Consider the following 22,648-nt stretch of genomic DNA (forward strand, 5'->3'; position numbering starts at 1 on the left):
GTCCGGGTACAAAGCTAGGGTCTGGTACTGGAAGACAAGAACACACTGTGAGGTAGCTTGTAGTAAGCACGACCAAAGACTGACTATGCTCAGCAATCAGCTTAGGGCTGATTAAAATAAATACTGATGAGAGCCAATGGGAATTCTTCTAGCAGTGAGGTCAGAGGTAAGTGGAGCGCTGGTAGGCTGAGGCTGGGTGCAAGACAGGTGTGGGAGGCTCCAGGTAGTTAGTAGAATTAGGAGCAGGCACGCGCGCGCGATACTTGCTGCGAGAGCGGGATAGTGGCATGGTACTGGAGAGGTAGTTGAGTGAGGTCTGTCCCGGCGGCGCGCACGTCCTGCAGGCACTGTGCGTGTAGCCGGTCGGGAGGAGGTGATGTGGGGCCGGAGTTCACACGCCTCTGTGGCGGGAGGCGCGGGCGGAGCAGGACCGGGACACCACGGAAGGTAGGAGACGCGGCTCCCTTACAACACCTTCTCTTGACCGTCTTGTCAAACTAGTTTATCAAGCACTCTAAATGCTTGTGAATTGGGATTTTAGGACAATTAGGCCTGCTTTAGATTACTCGCTCCCAATGTTAAAGAAATATATCCCGCCCCCATTTCTTCAACATTTTAGCCATGGTCGTTTCACCTGCAACATGAGGAAGAATCACTTTAGGCTGAACTTTGAAACTAACGATAGGTCATTTACATCCTCACAGCATAAAGCTGCATGTTATACCACAACTCCACTGTACACTGTTGTACAGGCATACCCCGCATTAACGTACGCAATGGGCCCGGAGCATGTATGTAAAGCGAAAATGTACTTAAAGTGAAGCACTCCCTTTTCCACTTCTATCCCTCCTTACTCAGGTCCTCGCTCAGCTTGGCTTCCAGTGATTAAATTCACAGGCTCTAAAGTCTTCCCGCTTGTGCACATATCCTGTACAGGTAAGGAGCCCGTATTGCTGTTCAGGACATGTGCGAGCTGCCGTTTGCCTATTGGAAGAGGGGAATCAGTGCATCACTACTATTGCGGTCTGTACGCCAGCCACAGCGTGAAGAGGGACAAAAAGCAGGGAGGTGAGGGACTGGTGAGAGGCGTGCACCACTGTCAAGCAGCGGGAATATAGCCTTAATGTCCGTACTCGCGATGTGAGCGTATGGACACGGGTATGGTGCAATTGAAAATATGTACGTACTTGCGAGTGTACGTAAACAGGGGTATGCTTGACCCTTGCCTTCAATGTGGGAGAAAAACATTAGGAGGATCATGGATAGTGAGGTGGAAAACTTTAGCAGAAATACGTGAACTAAGCAAAATGTGCCGTTGTTTTTTTAGAATAAATCTGCGGAAAAAAACAGTTAGTGCAACATTTTTTTTTCAGGGGTTCACATGACCTTCAAATCCCAGGGGACCGATGGTGGATGCCATATAAAAAAGAAAAAATTACATAGTGCAATGTGCTACACACAGTGAATAAATAAATAAATAAAAGGGGGCTCCAAAATGACTACTCACAATAGAGCCGAAAAAAAGAGCAATATGCCAGCCAGTACTCGTGGTAGCTCTGGATGGTGCAGGTAGAAATTCTCGGCAGTCTTAGACAAAGAGAAAGCAGACCATAGTGCAGATCACAAATGATTTATAATACATAAAAACTCACAAATTGAGGCTTACAAGAAGGAGACGGAAAAAAGGCAGGATAGCAGTATGCACTGTTAGTCTGGTGCAGGGCCGCCAACAGAAATCGTGGGGCCCAGGACAAACATTTTAAGCAGGCCCACCCCCAATGTCGGCGGTATTTCGAGCTGCCCTCCCCCCCCATTTCATATCCCCCCTCTTCGTATGTATTTCTCTCCTGTGTCTCACTCTTAGGCTTCGTCCAGGGTGGCGCTGAGCGGGCGTCCGCTCACGCTGGACACGTTGCGACAATGCACATGGCCTGTGTGAGCGGGTGCGCCTGCTCGGAGCTCAGCTGCTTGCAAGCACGTCACATGAGCGGCTCGCCCAATGAGGGCGCACCAGCTCCTTGACGTCGTGGCCGCGCCCCCAGACGCAAACGCACCTAGCCGGCCAGGAATTGCCCGGCCGAGCAGGGTGCAGCGCTGGAGCGCCTGTTTCCACCCTGGACGAGGCCTTACTCACCTCTTTTCCTCACCCCCCCCCTCTCCCTCCGTCAATTACCCCATGCTCGCTCATTCCCTCCCCCTCACACAATTCCCCCCACAAGATATATACCAAAAAACTTCCCACCCCCAATGCGAAAATCTTCCCACCTCCAAATACGTACAAAAAAATCCCCCCCCAAATGTAAACAAAAAATCCACCTACTCAATACATATAAAAAAAACAATACATATAACAACCCCCATACATACAAGCGTGCACACACACATACCATATAAAAAAAACAACCTACCCCAATACATATAAAAAATACCCCAACCCATATAAAAATACCCCAATGCCCCCAATACATATAAAAATTACCCCAAGCCCCCAATAGATATAAAAATTATCCCAAGCCCCCAATACATATAAAAAATACCCTAACCCATATAAAAATACCCTTAAGCCCCCAATACATATAAAAATACCCCAAGCCCCCCAATACATATAAAAATTCCTCCTAGCCCCCCAATACATATTATAAGACCCCCACTCTCCCAATACATATAAAAGACCCCCACTCCCCCCAATACATATAAAGAGATCCCCACTCCCAATACATATAAAAAGAACCCCACTCCCCCCAATACATATAAAAAGACCCCCACCCCCACAATACATATAAAAAAATAGACATACCTTGGGGATTGTCGAGACCAGTGGCTGCGGGGTCTGGCAGCCTGTGGGGGGTCTGGGGAGCTGCCTGGCTGGGGAGGGCACTGGGGGGAAGGAACCTATTAGGGCCTGGGACTGAGGGGTTGGGAAGGATGCCGGGCGGTAGGTCCTGGATGGGGGAGCCGAGGGGATGCCAGTAGGGGCCTGGGGACAGTTAAACCTACTGCAGGGGGGAGCTGAGGCCGAGAGGATGCCGGTAGGGGCCTGGGGACGCTGGGGAGGGGCCTGTGGATGGTGGGAGGGGCTGAGGAGTGTGGCTGGGGAGAGCGCAAGTTAAGGCCCGCTGTCCCGGGCCCCTACAGCAGGGGCAGCCTAGGGGATGATGGTGGGGGGGGGGGCTGAGAGCGTGGCTGGGGACTCAGGGAGAGCGCGGTTTAAGGCCTGGCCACCCGAGCCCCTACTGCAGGGGGAGCAAAAATGACTTTTTTTTTTTGACATGGGCCTGGCAGAAGCCACAGGCAGCCGGGCCCCCTCAGTCACCGGGCCCGGGACGCCAACCCCGGCAGACCCCCCCCTGCTGGCGGCCCTGGTCTGGTGAGTCATGATCTCACCACTCCGTTACTCTGCTGCACACGCCAACAATGGCTTCCGCATTCGTCTGGGTCCCCAACGTCACTTCCGGTCACCACTTTATACGTCGGGAACACCTCAGGATGCCTCTGGTTCTCTCTCATGTAGACCAGCCTCAAAGCCACGCTCTACGCGTTTCACCGTACAAGGTTGACGGCTTCCTCAAGATCACTGGATGCAGGGCAAGGACAACACTGCAGCAGGACACAGAAGTCTGCTGCGCTCACCAGAGCGGTCTTGCACATGTGAGTTTGCTGTTGCTTACTTTTTTTATCTAATGAAGTAAACCCTTGTATCTGTACCTGTGGTGTTGCTTTCTTTTACATGTATATCCTGTGAGCAACGGAGGGAATAACTGTGACGCTGCTAAAACATCAGACAATAAGCTGACATGAGAGGAAAAGGCTTTTGGAGTTAAAGATACAAGTGCTTAGGCACAGTACCACACATGGCCGTGTGAGTACACTCATATATACAGTATATTGTACCATTCTATGACTCATCCATCTATGTGTTGGGACATCTGTCTATTGTCTATTTGTTAGAGATATATCTAACTCTATACTCTCATCTGTTTTGCGCCCCCCTACTCTTCTTTTCCCTTGGTATAGAATCGACTTAATTCCCGACCCCGATTCTGCGCTCGACTATTTCCAATCCGAATTCTTAAAACTCTGTGATACCCATGCTCTACTGCGCAGAATAAGAGTACGGGGCATACCTTCCGTGGGTTACAACTGACCTTATAGCACTCTACCATGTCAGGGATGCCTTGTGGAAAAGCTACAAAGTAACTGGCACTACCAAGGATCTTAATCACTACAGATGCCTGCGGAATATGTGCACAAGGCAAACAATAAACACAAAAGCACAATATAAGTCTGACAATATTCACCAGAATACATCAAACCAAGCTAACTTCTGGAAGGTTACCAGCAATATATTCCAGCCTTATAGCTATCAACAACCCAGTAATATCACTAAGGAGGATATCACTCTGACAAATCCCACCGACATTGCAAATGCATTCAATGATTACTTTGTGTGGTGTGCTACTAACTTATAAGCGAAATGCAACCCAAACCACAAACATGAACCTCATTCTGAGAGTACCCCTATAGCCCCACCCTCTCTCAACATTGCCCACAATTTTCAATTTGTCCCAGTATCCGAAGAGGAGATTACACAAGCGCTCATCAATCATAAAATTAAGCAACCAATGTGGACCTGACTTACAGCAATCTAAGTTCCTAAAACTCGGTGCCCCAGCCATTGCCAAACCAATTGCTTCCATAGTCAACTCTATTCTGTCTTCAGGCCATATCCCTAAGACCTGGAAAACTGCCAGGGTTGTCCCAATCTTCAAAAGTGGGGACAAAACACTGTCTCAAACTACAGGTCAATCTCTCTTCTCCCAATACTATCCAAAGTCATGGAAAAATTGGTTCACTCCCAATTAAGCGACTACTATACCAAGCCAAATTTCCCTAGCCATTTCCAATCTGGCTTTTGCCCCAAACACTCCACCGTAACTACCCTGCTAAAAGTTTGCAATTAAATCCAGTGTGGAATGGAACGGGGACAACTCACTGGTGCAATATTCCTAGATTTTGCAAAGGCTTTTGATACTGTTGATCATGTTATCTTACTTAACAAACTCCAGTGCTCTGGAATAGGGAAGCATGCTTTAAACTGGTTTCAGTCCTACCTATCAAGTAGATTCCAACATGTGTCTATCTCAGGCTCTAACTTCAGCTCCTTGGATATCACATGTGGTGTCCCGCAAGGCTCTGTTCTGGGGCTCCTACTCTTCTCAGTGTTCATCAATGATCTTCCTACAGCTTGTAAGGGAGCTTCAATACACATGTATGCAGATGACACAATCTTATATGCACACAGCCCTAGCCTCTCCGACCTTGAACACATTCTTCAATCTGACTTTTGGATTTTCCAAAAGAAACTGTTTTTAAACACTAACAAGACTGTAACAATGGTATTTGGGACCACGGCTACATTTGTAAAGCTTCCAATGACTGAGCTCCAGATCAGAACCAACGTTAATACCACCCTAACATTTAACATTTGGGATGCACATTGATATCATGACATCCAAAACCTATGCCAATTATCGACTATGGGGACATAGTAAACGACTCGGCAACCCAAACCCACCTGAGCAAACTTGATACCCTCGACAATTCAATATGCCGTTTTGTTCTCCAATGCAACTACAACACACATCTCTGCAAAATGCTCAAAGAACTAGATTGGTCATCACATGAGTCTAGGCGCAAAGTTAATCTTTGCTGTCTTGCCTTCAAATACTTCCTGGGCAAGCTACCAGTCTATCTGAACAAGCTCCTCACCCCTACCACATGCAGCACTTATCTGAGATCTGACTCAAAAAGACTGTCCATGGTCCCAAGGTTCAGCAAAGTATCCGGCAGCTCCTCCTTCTCTTACCGTGTACCCCAAAACTGGAACAATCTACTGGAGAATCTCACAGTCACCACCAGCCTAAGTTCTTTCAAAACAAAAGCTGTCTCACATTTTAATCTGGTTTGTAACTGTTACATAAGCCTATAATATATATTATCTAACTGTGCATGCAATGTCTTGTATATAATGCATACCCTGTTCCCTTATGTAACTGTATTTGTAACCATATATTATTTTTCAGCTTAACTCTATGCCCAGGATATACTTGAAAACGAGCAGTAACTCTCAATGTATTACTTCCTGGTAAAACATTTTTATAAATAAATAAATACCAGTTTTACAGTGATTCACCCAGTTTGACAGTACCTCGAAAAGTAACTTTATGATAATTTTGTACTTTTCAAAGCATTAAGATACCAGCGGCTAATGCCAAGATTTGTGTAAGCAGAAACTTGTAGCCAATCACAAAAATCTTTAGGCACTGGAGCCTTAATGAATAACTTAATTTCAGCATTGGAAACAATTGTGTAAAGCCAAAGACATCCTCTTTATCATCCACATGAGTAAGAGCCCTATAACCAAAGATCCCCATACGGACAGGTGCCTGTCAGGGGATTTCCCACATGCAATCTCAAGAGTTTAGATTTTACATTTTGGGCAGGAACCTGATCATACCTTTGAAATACTTATGGTAATCTTTTTTTATACGGCTCTTACTCTTGGGGATGACAGGATAACTTTCTTAGGAGCGCTTATAGGTGGTGTGGGCAGCTTTCATAGTCAACTCAGCATGTTAGAGGAAAGCTAAGTAATTAAATTGAACACTTCAAATAATCTAAAACAAATATATATTTTCACCGCGCTTCTCCATGTAAGGAGCATGCTGCTGGTGAAAAGATTGGCCATACATATGTGAAAAAACAGAAAGTGAATCCCTGCGCTTCTTCCATTGGTCTAACAATAAATGGGCAATAAATATACATAGTGAAACCTAAGTCTGTAACACAAAGGAGACTTTTGGTTACATCCTTTGATCAAATAATAACAAACCTGCTAACCAACATCAAGGTAAGTCTCAGTAGCAGGTCCTGATGCTAAATGCATACAAATGTTCTGTGAAATATACCCTGAAGGGGTTAATAAAATAAGCATATGCTTATAACTTAGTGCAGTTAAAAACTTGTATATACCAGTAAAGGTACTTACATGTAGACAAGTGCAGTGGAAAGTGAATTTACAGGGACCTTACTGGGAGATTATATACCTTGAAAGGAGGGGCTTAAACCTCTCACTGCTCTATAATCAGTTACAGGTGGATTGGCGAAATACATCACTATTTGTGGTGCCCTCTGGAAGTATGCTGCTAGGGATTTGATTCGGCCCAACAGAAAATGTAAAACAAATATATATATTCACCGATGTGAGTACATTTATCAATTGTTTTATACGATAAAATGTTATACTGGTCTGCACCATCATATGTCTCTTTCATCCTGAGATAACGTCCTGGTAATCCACATACCTGGTACAAGAAGAATTCTAACCACACATTTGGGAGTATTTGCCTTTTATAATATGACACACTGTAAGTAGAACATCGGAAAGAGCCAAGAACCCCATCCCTTCAGATGTTTCACACATTTTGTGTACTATATACCTATTTTTCTATTTTGGGGCGATCTGTGTTTATGCTCCGGACCTTGGACAGGGAACTGCTGAACAAGATCTGAACAGGTTATAACATGCCCCTACAGAAAACTACATTGAATCACACAACCAACCATACAGTAGTAAGAAGCTAAACACCAGAATACCAATGGGTACAACAAGACCCAAACAAAAGTTGTCATAAAATACATCAAATTAAACCATTCCTGGTGGGGACGAGAAGGGAATCTAAAACCAAACTTAGTAAATGAGCACAAAGCCCAAATATCTACTGTATATGATTAATCTTATATTCATTTGGGGAGAAAAAGAAAATCTGCTTGACTCCATCCACATTCTATAATTAATGCATACTTCCTCGTACAGATAGAAGAAAGTCAGATATTTTCTAGGACAGCTCCTAACTGAAGATATACACAACACCTAGCTGTTTAGTAGTACTTCTTCTTTAAGCTTTTGTTATCTTTGGTAGTCTTCTTCTCTATATCACAGTTACATTTTGTTACATCTTCAGTTATACGTTTGCGGATCGTCTGCATATTCAATTCTTGTTCTTGCATCTTGGGATTGTTTCATTGTCATTTCTTCAGTTACTGCTTTGTCTCATTTAATATTTTCTTATCCTATTTTTTGTTAACAATTCCTCCATTTGTTGCCATGCTTTCAACTACAATCTTCTTAAATTCTTCATAATTGTTTGTTATTAAAGTGTCCAAAACACTATATACAGAAAAAGTAAACGCAGTTCTGGTCTCTCGAGGGTACCCCCCTTTTTTTGTTCGTTTATTAAAGTGTCCCCATGCATTTCGGGCAAGCTGAAGCGATTTTTTATCTCTAGTTAAAATTCTCTGTCGTTATCCTTCAGGTTCTTGATGCTGATTGTTTTTGTCTTCTTATGAATCAGTTTTCTTCTTTCCATCTTTGTATTCAGATGTAATTTGCAGCAAACCAATCGTTGATCACTCCTTGTGTCAAAACAGTTAGGGACTATGCAGTCTTCAATCACGTGTTTCTGGTTAGCTAGGATACAGTCAATTTCATTCTTTATTCCATTGGGTCCACTCCATTTTAATTTTCTATTTGGATTCTTCTTGAAGATTGCATTCATGAAGTAGAAGTTTGTACATTATGCAAATTATGCCAAATAGTGACAAATAAGAAATAATGATGATACTCAAAGAAAGGGCTGGTAATAATCATAACATATACCTTTTTTTAAAGTAATTTTATTGAGAAAGCAAACACTTTTTTGTACCTTCCTTCTTATTGATACTCTGTTGGTTATTCCTCATATGATTATTATTAGCAAAAATGCCTACCAGAGTATAGAACAGCGGGGTAGCAGTAATCTACATGGTCTCAGTGACCTCAGCTCCCTCTGATGCAAACCTTGGGTAATCAGCGGCTGTACTCCATAAACTAATGTGCACATACATGGGCTAATAGTCCTCTTAATAATAGAGCGGGTCCTTACATATTGTGCATTGAGAACATTTTAAGCTGGTATAATTAGGGGATGTTATTGGCTTGCAAGATGCAGTCATACTCCGCTATGCAACAATTCTCCAGTGGGGCAGTGCACTACCATAAAACAGAAAATGGTCTGGAATGCCGCTAAATATAATTTTTTTTATTCAGCTGTATAAAAAGGAGGCACACAATCCTCCATTGCGTTTCATACCAAATCTGGTGCTTTATCAAACATGTTGGAGGATGTTTATACTTAGCTGCCCCACTGGATGCTTGCATATTGCAAATTGTACCAATCAGTCTTCACGAATGTTCCTGTTGCCCTAACCATACTTACGAAATTATGCTTTGTCTTTTTTCTGGGCACCAATCTTTGCACTGAAATCTCTCATAATGATCTTGAGGTGACAATTTATTTTGTTCATTTGGTTGATTTCATGGTAAAACTCTTCCACTGGCTCCATACACAACAAAATAGGAGATTCAAAAGATTAGCAATAGGGAATGTAGCCCCAACATTTCTCACAAAGAACCTCAATATCCCATGGCAGTGTTTCACTCTCTACTAACTGACATTGAAATGAAGGCACCCTAACATCACATACAGTAGTACTTGACAGTCTTATCTCTGACATTTTTCTGTTTTATCTATATATTTTTAGTTCCTTCTGTACCACCAATACCCAACACCAGTATGGGCAGACGGGAGAGCACTCAAAGGGTAACATACTATAAGAGAGATTTAAATAATACTGGGATCAGGGAATTATAATCAGCGGAAAAGTATTGAGGGATTCTCACCAACAAGCAGGGGGAGCCAATGCAGAGGAACCACAAGAAAGGGGAGGCAGCTTACCCACTGTTTGACCATATGGCTAGAGATGGATGAACTAATCCAAATCCGTTTCCCAGAATTCCGCAGATTGTTTAAACCAAATCTGGAAGGATTTTTAATAATCCAAACTTCAACCCCCCCAACCCCCAAACACACACACCTTCCCCCCTTTCTTCCCCCTCTCTCCTCCCTCCCCTTTCTCTCCCCAATGTTTGTTTTTAGGGTATACATATTGTAAAAACCTATTTAAAATTAAGTCTATAGAGCCCAATGTTTAGCAGGCATGGAATCAGTAGCATCTGGAAACTTTTTAAGGCACTTCAACCACTAAACTTAACCACAGTGTGACATGAAAAATTGGGGTGAATAAAGCAGTTTTGGTGACCTGTAGAGGTTCACCAAAAATGCTCATGGGTTTCCATTGTTTTGAATACATTTTTTACCGACTTCACACTGTTGGTGTGGATTTTGTTTTTTTTTCCAATATATACATTTAGACATAATATGGACATGGTTTGCCACAATGGCAATGAATGGGCAAGCTACAAATAAAAAAACAAGCGCTGAATAAAATACATCAAATTTCAATAAAAATATTTTTTTTTCCAATAAACCAGTTGATTGTCACAGTGGTAAACCACATCCATAATATGGGCATGGTTTTCCACAAAGGCAGTGATTGAGCAACCTAAAAAAAAAACATAACAAAAAATACAATACATTACAATTAAATAAAAACACGCATGTAGCAAAAAATTGTCCCTGTGCTTATCTATACCCAGAAAGGGGCATAAATAAACATATTAGAAATCAATGGGCAACCTAAAAAAATAAATGCACAATTACATAAAATACAATTAATGTGTTTCTTACATTTGCCGAATTCACCCTCGTCCTACTCCGGCACCGACTCTTCACCCACGACACAATGCTCAACAAATAAATAAAAGAACTTATGAACACGCACACGAGGTGCGTGTTCTAGTGCGCTAAATGATGTAGTTGATATTTAAGTGTATTCTCAAGAACCCTTTAAATCATATTTTCGGTTTAAATTATGTTTATGGCAGTAATTACCTAAAATGCAATAAAATGTAATAAAAATAGAAATAAAAATTGAATATATTTGTATACTTAAAACATAAAGACGCAAACCCATTGATAACTGCGTCCCTATAGATGCAGACTTGCAGCAAACACAGATCTGCTAAAAATAACACCCCTTCATGAGCTCACAAATGTGTCAACATGAAACAAGTGTTGTATATATGGGGATACAATGTATGCTAAACAATATCCTCTTGAGTGAATGCTTGTATTTGATGGGACTTGAACCAATGCAGCCCAAGATGTCAGGATACCACTCCTCCTCAATAATCTCAAAATGCAAAAAAGAAAAAAGGGCGCAACATTTTTACAATTTCTTTATGGATATTAATGAATCAACATTAAAAACTGTGCACTCACGCAAACAATAATTAAAAAGATAAACTAAAATAAACTGCCTTGTCACATCAGTCTCCGTTCTCCCCTGACCTGTGTATACGATCAGCTTTGAATACTGGGGTCCATTCTCTTAGTCAATAACCTGCTGGGCGCTTTTCCTGGTCTTTATGGTTGGGGATGATGGGCGCTTGTGAGCTGTAGACCCCCTGTTGATTAACAGCGGTCCCGGCTCTACTCCGCTGTGCCCCCTTCCTGCGACCGGCACTCTGCTTACTGCGGGACTCTCCAGAACTGACGTCACATCCCGAGTGTGACGACTCCTCAGCATGGGTGTCACCGAAACTCTGTGTATATTCCCTATTGAGATTTTAAATATGTATTATTGATGATTTAAGAGCGGTTGAAAAATCTGCAAAAGGCGACTTGAAATATTTGTGATTGCTCCGTGGAAATCCGTGGACCAAAGCCCAGCTCTAGTCATTATCAAAAGTAAGAAACGTAATCAATAACTTGCTTACATTTAAGGCAGACACAAGCAGATAATTTAAAACATAACTGCAGTGTCCAAGAAAACATTTTGTTCCTTTAATACATAAGAATTTAAAATCAGTTTAGAGAAAAACTATACAAATATTTTGTGTTTCCTGAAATTTGGTTTTATATTATAGGTTTAGAAAAGCGTATGAGGCTCTTTTTTTCCCCCAGTATAGTATTTACACAATTATAAACTACAGTCTACAATCTTTCACTCTTACTATTTCATTGAAGTCCCCTTTCCCACCCGAGTACCTAGAGCAGTTAAAGTTAATACTGAATGCAGCACAGTTTGAGAGATAGGAATTTCTAGCAGTCAAGCCTCAATTAAGAGATAAAAGACAAAAGTGTAAAGCATTTGATAAAGCTAAGAATACAAGGCAGGCATGGATGTTCTTGAAGGTGTCCATAGCGATAACTGGACAGTCAGCTGGAATCATCTTGAATTGAAGTGGGTGCTCCAACTTATCAAATTTCACATATGGGAAATTATTGGTGCCTACAGGGATGATTAGCGCTAACTCAGTGGGTCAGCAGCATGCTGGGATAAAGGTGAAAACTGTATCTTACTATCAACACAAAATACATCCATTTACAGAAAGATAGCAATATTTTTTCTAATATCTTTGGTTGTACAGGCTGTGTGACTAGTCATTGAAAAGCTGCATAGAAATCATTTTGTAATAGGAAAATTAAAATGCACACTAAAATGTTATCTTTTGTATAATGACATTTACTTTATGATTCACTACTGAAATTTCATAAAATGTAATCTGTATCAGAATAAAAAAATATAAAGTAACTCTGTATGGAAACACAGTTTTCTATTTTTAGGTGTAAAACACCACATTTGTACATTTTTAAAGCATTATATTTTTCAATTATTTAACATATATCTAAATGACTTAAGATAGAGGGAAAAAAGTGAATGACTTAAAATGTATTTTTTTTAAATTTTGGTCTGTAATGGTCATACCAATTTGGATGTCAACGTTGATTACAAATGATTTCCATAATAAAAATAATTTTCTGAAGGAAAAAATAACATTATTTTTGATGTGGGGTTAAAATGAGTTAGAAGAGAAGTCTACTAGCTATCAAGCTCTGGTGGCAAGCAATATGTACCACATAAGTCACTACAATAATAGCTACTTATTATATATTTGTAGAAACAAAAATTAAACAGATTAGTATATCATACAATATATAATGTATATAGCAGCAGATCCACAAAGCTCCATTCGTGACTTAACAAGATGATAACTTTAGTTAATGTCTTGTTAAGTACTAACTGGGATCTTCAAAGCTCCCTAATGATGTGTTAAGTGCTGTCGTAATGCTAAGACAGCCTGTTATCTTTAATGCACGTTAGAGCAAATGATGAGCAAAAGAGGCGTGGACAACCTCAATGCATATCTACAGCAATTTGATACAGTTAACACGGGACTTAACGCTATTTTATTTTAGGTAATGGTTATACAGACGAGACAACAAGTATTCTAAAGCTTGCCTTAAACTAGCCCGGTTACATGCTAGGTACATGCTGGATGTAACCTGGCTAGTTTAAAGCAAGTTTAAGGCATTTCTGCATTGACTAATGAAACATTGGATTAACACAGCAGTGGTCCCTGTCAGTCCCATTCAGTTTGAATGGGACTGCCAAGGACCCCCGCTGCTAATCTGATGGGCCACTAATCAATGCAGAAATGCCTTAAACTTGCCTTAAACTAGACCCAGCATGTACCTGGGTTCTTTTGGCGATTGCCACTGGTTTGTGTTAGAATAATCGTCGGCACTACAGTACCTGGTGTTAGGTGCTTCTAGCACCTAATGCCGGATAGGAGAATATTTTTTGGGCCTTGTCCAGGGTTCTGAAGTGGGCCACTTTGGCTTCATATGTTGCCTAAGCCAGGGGGGCGCAAACTTTTTTCTCTGTGCCCTCCTGCCGGCAGTTCCACGCTCTCTGCCCCCCCCCACCACCCATGCTTACCTTGTCCAATGATGCAGCATTGCCATGGCGACACGTCTAAGAAGCCGCCAGAGCCAAGGTAAGTAAGGGTTACAGAGGCCCTGCAGATCCTCCATTACTTAATTTAAATTCCTTCGAAAAGCGTGTGGGGCCTCTGTAAACCCCGATCCCCCTGCAGTCAGTCTCACGCCCCCCAGTTTGCGCACCGCTGGTCTAAGCAAATGGTGACATTCATAGTCACTAAGGTAACCAAGAAGATAGAAATAATGAACACACAATCCCTGTAAGTATTGGGTATTTTTGTCTTTTGTCAATAGAAATATCCTAACTACCCATTCTATGTCATAACGTTAGAACTGCTATGGCATACACGGGGTTAGACCTCCATTATTTCCCCCTGGATGGCCTAACCTTACTCCCCTGGGGCACCTTCCGCCATTACCCATTCCCCTATTCCCCACATCAACACAATATACAATGAGTTACATATAATGGGTAGTAGGCTAGTTAGGGTATTTCTATTAACCCTGTGGCTACCTTATTGACCTTGAAGGCATGCATAATGCCTGGCATCTTCCTTAGCATATGACTAGCGCAAGCCAGCGTTACTCCCAGCTAGCACCAGGGTGTCTTATCACGACCTTTGCTGGCTAACGCCACGTCAGTCATTTGCAAATGAGAGGCCTAACGGATGTTATTTTTGCATATTTAGCTTTCTGGATCTCCATTAAATTCAGGGAAGCTAATGTCTGTTAACTATTTAGGTAACGGCACGTTAGTTAGCCTAATTTAGCGGAGCGATGTGGATCTACCCCATAATGGGTTGATCTCCCACCCTCATTTAGCAAAGTTTCCCAATTGCAAAACGGAGGAAAAACTGGTGCAAAATAAGCACCAGATTATCAAATGCAAGGAATCTAATTGAAACACGCCTCCTCGTTCACTAGAAGGTGTCTTATTGAATAGCACCGCTTAGTATATATGGACTCGTGTCAACATAGAAATTTGCTGATTAAGAGCTACACAATATGTGTGTATTTGAGTCTATATTACTAAGTGGTGCTGTGCCATAAGACACCATCTGGTGGCAGAAAACACCTTACAGCCCATTGTTTTGAAAAGGCTGTACAATGACTTATGGTACTGGAATAGGTGTCTTATGGCATAGCACTGCTAATGTAAATATGTACTATAGTGTTACCTACAGAAGTAAGTACAGGCAGTCTCTGCTTATCCACCGGTTCCGATGCCAGATAATGCGTCCAGCGGACTGCATTATGTGGATAAGCCGTTTGATGGAAAGCGGACCGACGGATACCGAGGACTACCTGTACTATAAAAGCTCAACGTTTTAAATGCTTGTTTTAATTTACGTAGACAATATATATTATTTATCCGTTTCCAGAATGAGGAACTGTGGCAAAACCAGAGCCTATTGTTGCAAAGGATAAAAATCCTATTGCTGGGTGGCCTTTAAGGCCGCGATGGCATCTCCGATGGTGCCTGTGTAGAGCAAGAGGATACAGATATTCTACCTGTTTCAGCCATGTCTCACAGAAAACGACCCCCTAAACATAATTTATCTGTAAACATTGTTGCATATGCCTTTGTCACTGGTGTACAAAATCTGCTGTATTCAACCTCCTTTGGCTCTATATTACGAAGGGAAAATTCCAATGCAAAGTTTTGTTTTTTTGTCCCAACCGGCGCTAAAATATACCTGCAACAGACAGCATTTTGGTATTAATCTTGCTTGCGCCATTTTTGGGGACATCTGCGTCTGTCTGCCATCCAATGAGGGATTGATGGAGAAAGTGGGAGGAGTTTGGGGGGGTTACACGTGCATATTGGCACAGGTCTATGCAATAAGGAATGAGCAGCCTGCGCAACCATTCTTGATGGTTTTCTGCGTTGTTTTTTTCTATCAACTTAAAGGTGGCGTGTCTTTTTTTTAGAGCAGAAAACTAGCGCAGCATGCGCCAAATTCTAAAACAGAAATACAATTTGTATTTATTTTGACGCAATGCATCAGTGCACATGTACCTCTTGATACATAGAGATCTTTTTTTAAACTTACACTTAGAAAACCAGCTGCACTTGAAACAACCCGACGGTTACTAGAGATGAGCAAATCATTTGCCAACATTTCAATTTGCCGCAAATATGTATTTTTTTTTTTTGCAAGTGCGAATATGGATTTGTAAAAAGTGACAAATGCCTACTTTTTTTCAAGGGAGCAGTACATGCTAGCTACCTAGGGCTCATTCTCGTGGTTTATAGGTAATCGAGGAAGGGCCAGTGGGCTGGGTGACACCTGGCTATGGGGGCAGGCCAAGGTTGAGTGCTTCTAGACTATTTGTCTTTGCTCTGGTAATAAAGCATTGGCTGTTTGAACCTCTAGCTCATTGTACTGAGGGTCTGTCAAGGGTACCGTATTGATTTTTATCGTTGAGACTCCATTGACAATTCAGAAAGGCTCACAGAAAATCAGCGAAAGTCTGTGTAACCTAATACCAACATCTCATTGCAGACGCCACATCTATGCTCACACTGATTGTATTGTATGTCTTTATGTATATAGCGCCAAAAGTGTACTCAGCGCTTCACAAAGAATACAGTACAGAGAATTATAATTATACAATAAGTGCAGCAAAATCAGACAATAGGAAAGGAAATCCCTGCCTCGAAGAGCTTACAATCTAAGAGGTTTAATGGGAAACTTACAGAGACAGCAGGTGAGGGAGTAAGTGCTGTAGATGGCAGTGCTTGGTCACAATGGGTGGTAGGAGTGACTGAGTGTGGAACAATAGCCATGAGTGCAGGCTATTGGGATGCTTGATTTGTGGGGTAAAATTTAAGGAAGGTCAGTGTTAAATGAAAAGGTTAACACCATTTTCAGGGGAAGAGGTGGCAGGGAGGCATGAGTGAGATCATGTGTGTATATCTGGCTTCAGGCTTAGGGGAGATCCACAGCAGCAGGAAGGAGTAGAAAGAGGGTGTGAATAGAGTATATATGTGGGTGTTTTTTTATTGGCGGGTAAAGAAGCTGTTGGGAGACAGGTGTATAAATAATTGTGCTGTGGGGAGTGGGAAAGTTGGAGAGAACAGAGATGTTCATAAAGGAGTAAGAAAACAGTAAACAGAAAAAGCAATAGGGAGGGCATAGTGAGATGCAGGAGGAGAGAGTTCCAAGGTACTGGAGGATAAAAGTGTACAAATAAATCACAGATGTTAAAAGTTAATTTCTCACAGTGGCAAAGTTGTAATGCAGAGTCCAGATCTTCCTCCAATCTTCACCTCCAATTTCAACTCCAACTCCATGAGTGCAATACGGTGAAGTAGTTTTCATTACGTGTGCTTTGCATATACTTTATGGTGAAAAGAAATGGGAAGTAAACCAATGACACACGATGTGCACATTTGCATGTCCATGCCTAGAACCCACATTACTTCAGCTAACACAAAAAAAGTTTGGTGGAACTATGTGAGAGCTGTGTGATGTCCTCAGTTTTGCCTTTATGAGTCTGCAAATATTTTCAAAATGAAAAACCAAATCTGTATGCGCATGTCCTTTGCATGTCACCACCTAGAATCCTTGCCTGGAAATGTACCACTGTATAACATGTCAATGGGGTGAATGAAACAGGTTTGAGATACCTACAGTATGAAAGACAATCAAATACATTCATGGGTTCTCGATTTTTCTGTACTGTACAGCTGGGGGTTTTACCCACCATAACCTGACTGTGGGCCTCATGCAGTAAGCAGCTATAAGCCCCTTATCGACAGCTTCTCGCCAAAAAAGCCTAAAGCAATTCAGTAAACCCAGATAAGCTGGCGATAAGAGCAAAAATCGCCCGTTTTTTTTCCCAGAAAAAAAATTGGCAGACGCGCGACTTTTCGGTACTGATCGCCACATTTTCAAACACGCTCAATTCTATAAGCCCCGACCAGCTTATCACCACTTTAGAATTGTGATTTCTTCTCCAAATCATCCCGCCACAAAAAGTTGGCAAGAAGGTGGGGAGAAGCGGTCGATGAGCGTCGAGACAGCACTTAGAAAATAAAATGCATGTTTCCTGCATCAGATTGATTTTGGGGGTCTCCGGAGCTGATATACATGAATACTAGAACCGGAGACACCTAGCATGAATCTGATGCAATAAAAATGCATTTACAGGCAACTTCATTACCTTAGCGACTAACCGCTATGGCAATGAAGGGGTTAACCACCCGTGCCAAGCTTATTGTTGGTAGCGGGGGTGGGTGAAGGTGATATTTAGTCCTTGGTGGGTGTTTAGGCCCTGCGGGGGGGTTGCGTTAGGGCTGTGGGTGGACTTAACCCCTTCATTACCTTAGTGATTACATTACCTTAGCGGGGACCACCTGGAGGCCCACGAAGCCTAGCGGGGACCTCCCAAAGACTCCCAGACACCGGTGGGTACCCCCCGGAAATGTTGCTCTCACTGGTATTCGGCCCCTTCTGCATACCGTGAGAGCAATGCAGCAAAAAAATTGCCATTTCAAAACCCTGCCGATAATTTCTATCGGAGTTTACTGCATGAGGTCCTGTGTCGGGTCTGCAACCACTACCAGCTTCACAAGGCAGATTTAATAACCAAGTTAAAATTGAGAAAATGTGTGGTTTTGTTACACCAGCCTGAATAAAGTAATAAGCAAAAACTCTTGAGAGTTCCAACAAAACTAACAAGGAAGCTAAAATACTCTGGGCTTAGTGTGATTTCTGTGACACTACCAACAATCCTTTCCTACTTATTTATTTATAAAATGCTTTACCAGGAAGTAATACATTGAGAGTTACCTCTCGTTTTCAAGTATGTCCTGGGCATAGAGTTGATGACAAATAATACATGGTTACAAATAAAGTTACATAAGTGAGCAGGGTATACATTATATACAAGACATTGCATGCACAGTTAAAGATAATATATATTATAGGCATATGTAACAGTTACAGACCAGATTAAAATGTAAGACAGCCTTAGTTTTAAAAGAACTTAGACTGGTGGTGGCTGTGAGTTTCCGATAGGTTGTTCCAGTTTTTGGGTGCACTGTAAGAGGAGGAGCGGCCGGCTTCTTTGTTGAGCCTTGGGACCATGAACAGTCTTTTGGAGTCAGATCTCAGATGACAAGTGCTGCATGTGGTAGGGGTGAGGTGCTTGTTCAGATAGATGGGTAGCTTGCCCAGAAAGTATTTGAAGGCAAGACAGGAAAGATGAACTTTGCGCCTAGACTCAAGTGATGACCAATCTAGTTCTTTGAGCATTTCGCAGTGATGTGTGTTGTAGTTGCATTGGAGAACAAAACGGCATATTGAATTGTAGAGGGTGTCAAGTTTGCTAAGGTGGGCTTGGGGTGCCAAGCCATATACTATGTCCCCATAGTCGATAGTTGGCATTAGCATCTGCCGTGCGATACGGTTTATGACCAGCAGCCTTAGGGAGGATTTGTTCCTGTGAAGTACACCTAGTTTGGCATAGATTTTAGATGTCAGGGTATCAATGTGCATTCTGAATGTTAAGTGGGAGTGAAACCATATGCCCAAGTATTTTAATCTAGTAACAGGAATTAGGGTGCTGTTAGCATTGGTTCTGATCTGGAGCTCAGTCATTGGAAGCTTTAGAAATGTAGCCTTGGTCCCAAATACCATTGTTACAGTCTTGTTAGTGTTTAAAAATTGTTAGTTTGGAAATCCAAAAGTCAGATTGAAGTATGTGTTCAAGGTCGGAGAGGCTATGACTGTGTGCATATAAGATTGTGTCATCTGCATACATGTGTATTGAAGCTCCCTTCAAAGCATTGATGAACACTGAGAAGAGTAGGGCCCCCAGAACAGAGCTTTGCGGGACACCACAGGTGATATTCAATGGGTTGGTTAGAGCCTGAGATAGACACATGTTGGGAACTACCTGATAGGTAGGAATTAAACCAGTTTAAAGCATGTTTCCTTATTCCAGAGCACTGGAGTTTGTTAAGAAAAATAACATGATCAACAGTATGAAAAGCCTTTTCAAAATCTAGGAATATTGCACTAGTGAGTTGTCCCCGTTCCATTCCACACTGGATTTCATTACAAACTTTTAGCAGGGTAGTTACGGTGGAGTGTTTGGGGCGAAAGCCAGATTGGAATTGGCTAGAGAGATTTCTCTTGGTATAGGAATCGCTTAATTGGGTGTGAGCACATTTTTCCATGACTTTGGATAGTATTGGGAGAAGAGAGATTGACCTGTAGTTTGAGACAGTGTTTGTGTCCCCTCTTTTGAAGATTGGGATAACTCTGGCAGTTTTCCAGGTCTTACGGATATGGCCTGCAGACAGAATAGAGTTGACATGGAAGCAATTAGTTTGACAAAGGCTGGGGCAACAAGTCTTAGGAACTTAGATTGTAGTAAGTCAGGTCGACATGGCTGCTTAGTTTTAATTTGAGGAGCGCTTGTGTAATCTCCTCTTCGGATACTGGGACAAATTGAAAATTGTGGGCAGTGTTGGTCTATAGGGGTACTTCCAGGATGAGATTCAGGTTTGTGGTTTGTGTTGCGTTTCGCTAATCAGTTAGTAGCACACCCCACAAAGTAGTCATAGAATGCATTTGCAATGTCAGTGGGGTTCGTCAGAGTAATATCCTCCTTAGTGATATTACTTGGTTGTTGATGGTTTGAAGGCTGGAATATGTTGTTGATAACATTCCAGAGGTTATCTGGGTTTGATATTTTCTGGAGAAGTTTGTCAGAGTAATATTGTGCTTTTGCATGTCTTGTTTGTTTTGTGCACATGTACTGCAGGCATCTGTAGTGATTGAGATCCTTGGTAGTGCCAGTTACTTTGTAGCTTTTCATAAGGCATCCCTGAACTGGTAGAGTGCTATAAGGTCAGTTGTAACCCACGGAAGGTGGGCCCCCCGTACTCCTATTTTGCGTAGTGGAGCATCAGTATCACAGAGTTTTAAAAACTCGGATTGGAAATAGTCGAGTGCAGAATCAGGGTCGGGAATTAAGTCGATTCTGTACCAAGGGCAGTTGGTAAGGTCAGCCAGAAACTGTTGTGGGTTAACGTTTCTAAATGTTCTAGTGAGGAGAACTGTAGCGCTTGATTGGGGTGGTTTAATTTTCCTTACACAGTACACTATTGCATGGTCACTGAAAATGTCAGGAAGGATGCCAGAGGATTGGATTCTGATGGGATTTGAGGAGAGAATCCAGTCTAGCAAGGAATGGTTGTGCGATTTCAGGTTTGTCCATGTGGGTTGGGAAATGAGTTGCGTTAGGTTAAGTGACTTGAGTTATAACTGGATTTTGTGGTTTTTAGAGTCGAGCAAATTGAAGTTGAAATCCCCAAGAACTAGCAGCTCACCCTTCTCATTCAGAGAGGAAATGGAGCCAAGAAACTGGGTGATATCAGTCAGAGACTGTAGGGGCTTTTAGGGGGGCGGTAGATGCCAGCAACCAAGATTGGCTTAGAAAGGGGGGGGGAAGCCAGATTTTGCCAACTAAGATTTCAAAAGAGGGTGGCCTTGGGGGGCAATTTAACAGTGTACACTGTAAGGTGTCTGATATATTAAATAACCCTCCTCCTCCTCCTCCTCTTTTTGACCTATCTTTCCTAGAAATGAAGTATCCCTGAATGGGAATATTTGCACCCGGAATTTTAGGGGTTAGCCATGTTTCTGTGAGAATTATGGCTTTGGGTTTATGCATAAGGCACCATGCTCTTAGTTCACCCAGTTTGGGCAGCAGGATCCGGATATTTATATGGGCGACAGATAGACCTTTTTGGAGTTTAAAACAGGATATTCTCAGGGGTGTGGGACAGAGTTAAAAAGGGAGAGCTTGGGTTAGGTTCAATATCACCTGTTACAATATATCCATTGTATGATATGTCACACAACTCATAATTGGATGGATACAACTGGTTTCCATGTAGTTGCATTTATGGGTTCTCAATATTTGCTGTAATTACTACCCACCACATCATAACTGTGCCTGGTTTGTAACCACTACTGACTTCACCATGTAGAATCAGTGACCAAGTGCAAGCTAAGTGTAATGTCTGGTGCAGCAAGCAAAAGCTGTAGATGGTCCCTCTAAAATTGGACGTACAGTAAGCTAAAAGTGCATTGCTCAGTCTGATTATTTGCACGTCACTATCCAGTATTCTGTCTTATCCTCCTATATGTAATGGGAAGGAGAACCCTTGTTTACAATTTAACCATTGTATAATAATAATAATAATACCATGTTCTTTTATATAATGAAAATAAGGTAAATGAAGCAGGTGTAAGAGACCTGTGGATGGCATACAGATATACCTGAATCCTCTAACTTTGCTACACTTTGAACAGTGAAGTTTTTTTGCCACTTTTTTTATCCACCATAACTTAAATGGTATGTGGTTTGCAATCATTACTAGCTTCACAATTTATTTATTTATTTTATTTATAAAAATGTTTTACCAGGAAGTAATACATTGAGAGATACCTCTCGTTTTCAAGTATGTCCTGGGCACAGAGTTATAAAAAATACATGGTTACAATAAAAGAACAGGGTTATACAGTCACTTCACAGACATTTCATGGACAGATAAAGTAGGAAAATTGGGTACAGGGGATAAAGGGCTTGTGAGTTTCTGATAGAAATAGAGCAGCTTTAACATCAACTAACATCAGTGAACGGCAGCAAACGGCTATTATATTGAATCAGCAAACAAGTAAACATGAATGGATTCAATGAGCCACAGTAGCTGTGCCTGAGCAGCTCTATTAATGTAATATGTCCTTTGCCCAGGCTTAGTGGCATGGCACAGGCTTCAGAGGGCCCATGTAAAACACAAAGAAAGGTAAACATGAGATGCCCATTCTACTCATTTG

This window comes from Ascaphus truei, chromosome 7 (genome assembly GCF_040206685.1).
Source record: "Ascaphus truei isolate aAscTru1 chromosome 7, aAscTru1.hap1, whole genome shotgun sequence".
NCBI lineage: Eukaryota > Metazoa > Chordata > Amphibia > Anura > Ascaphidae > Ascaphus > Ascaphus truei.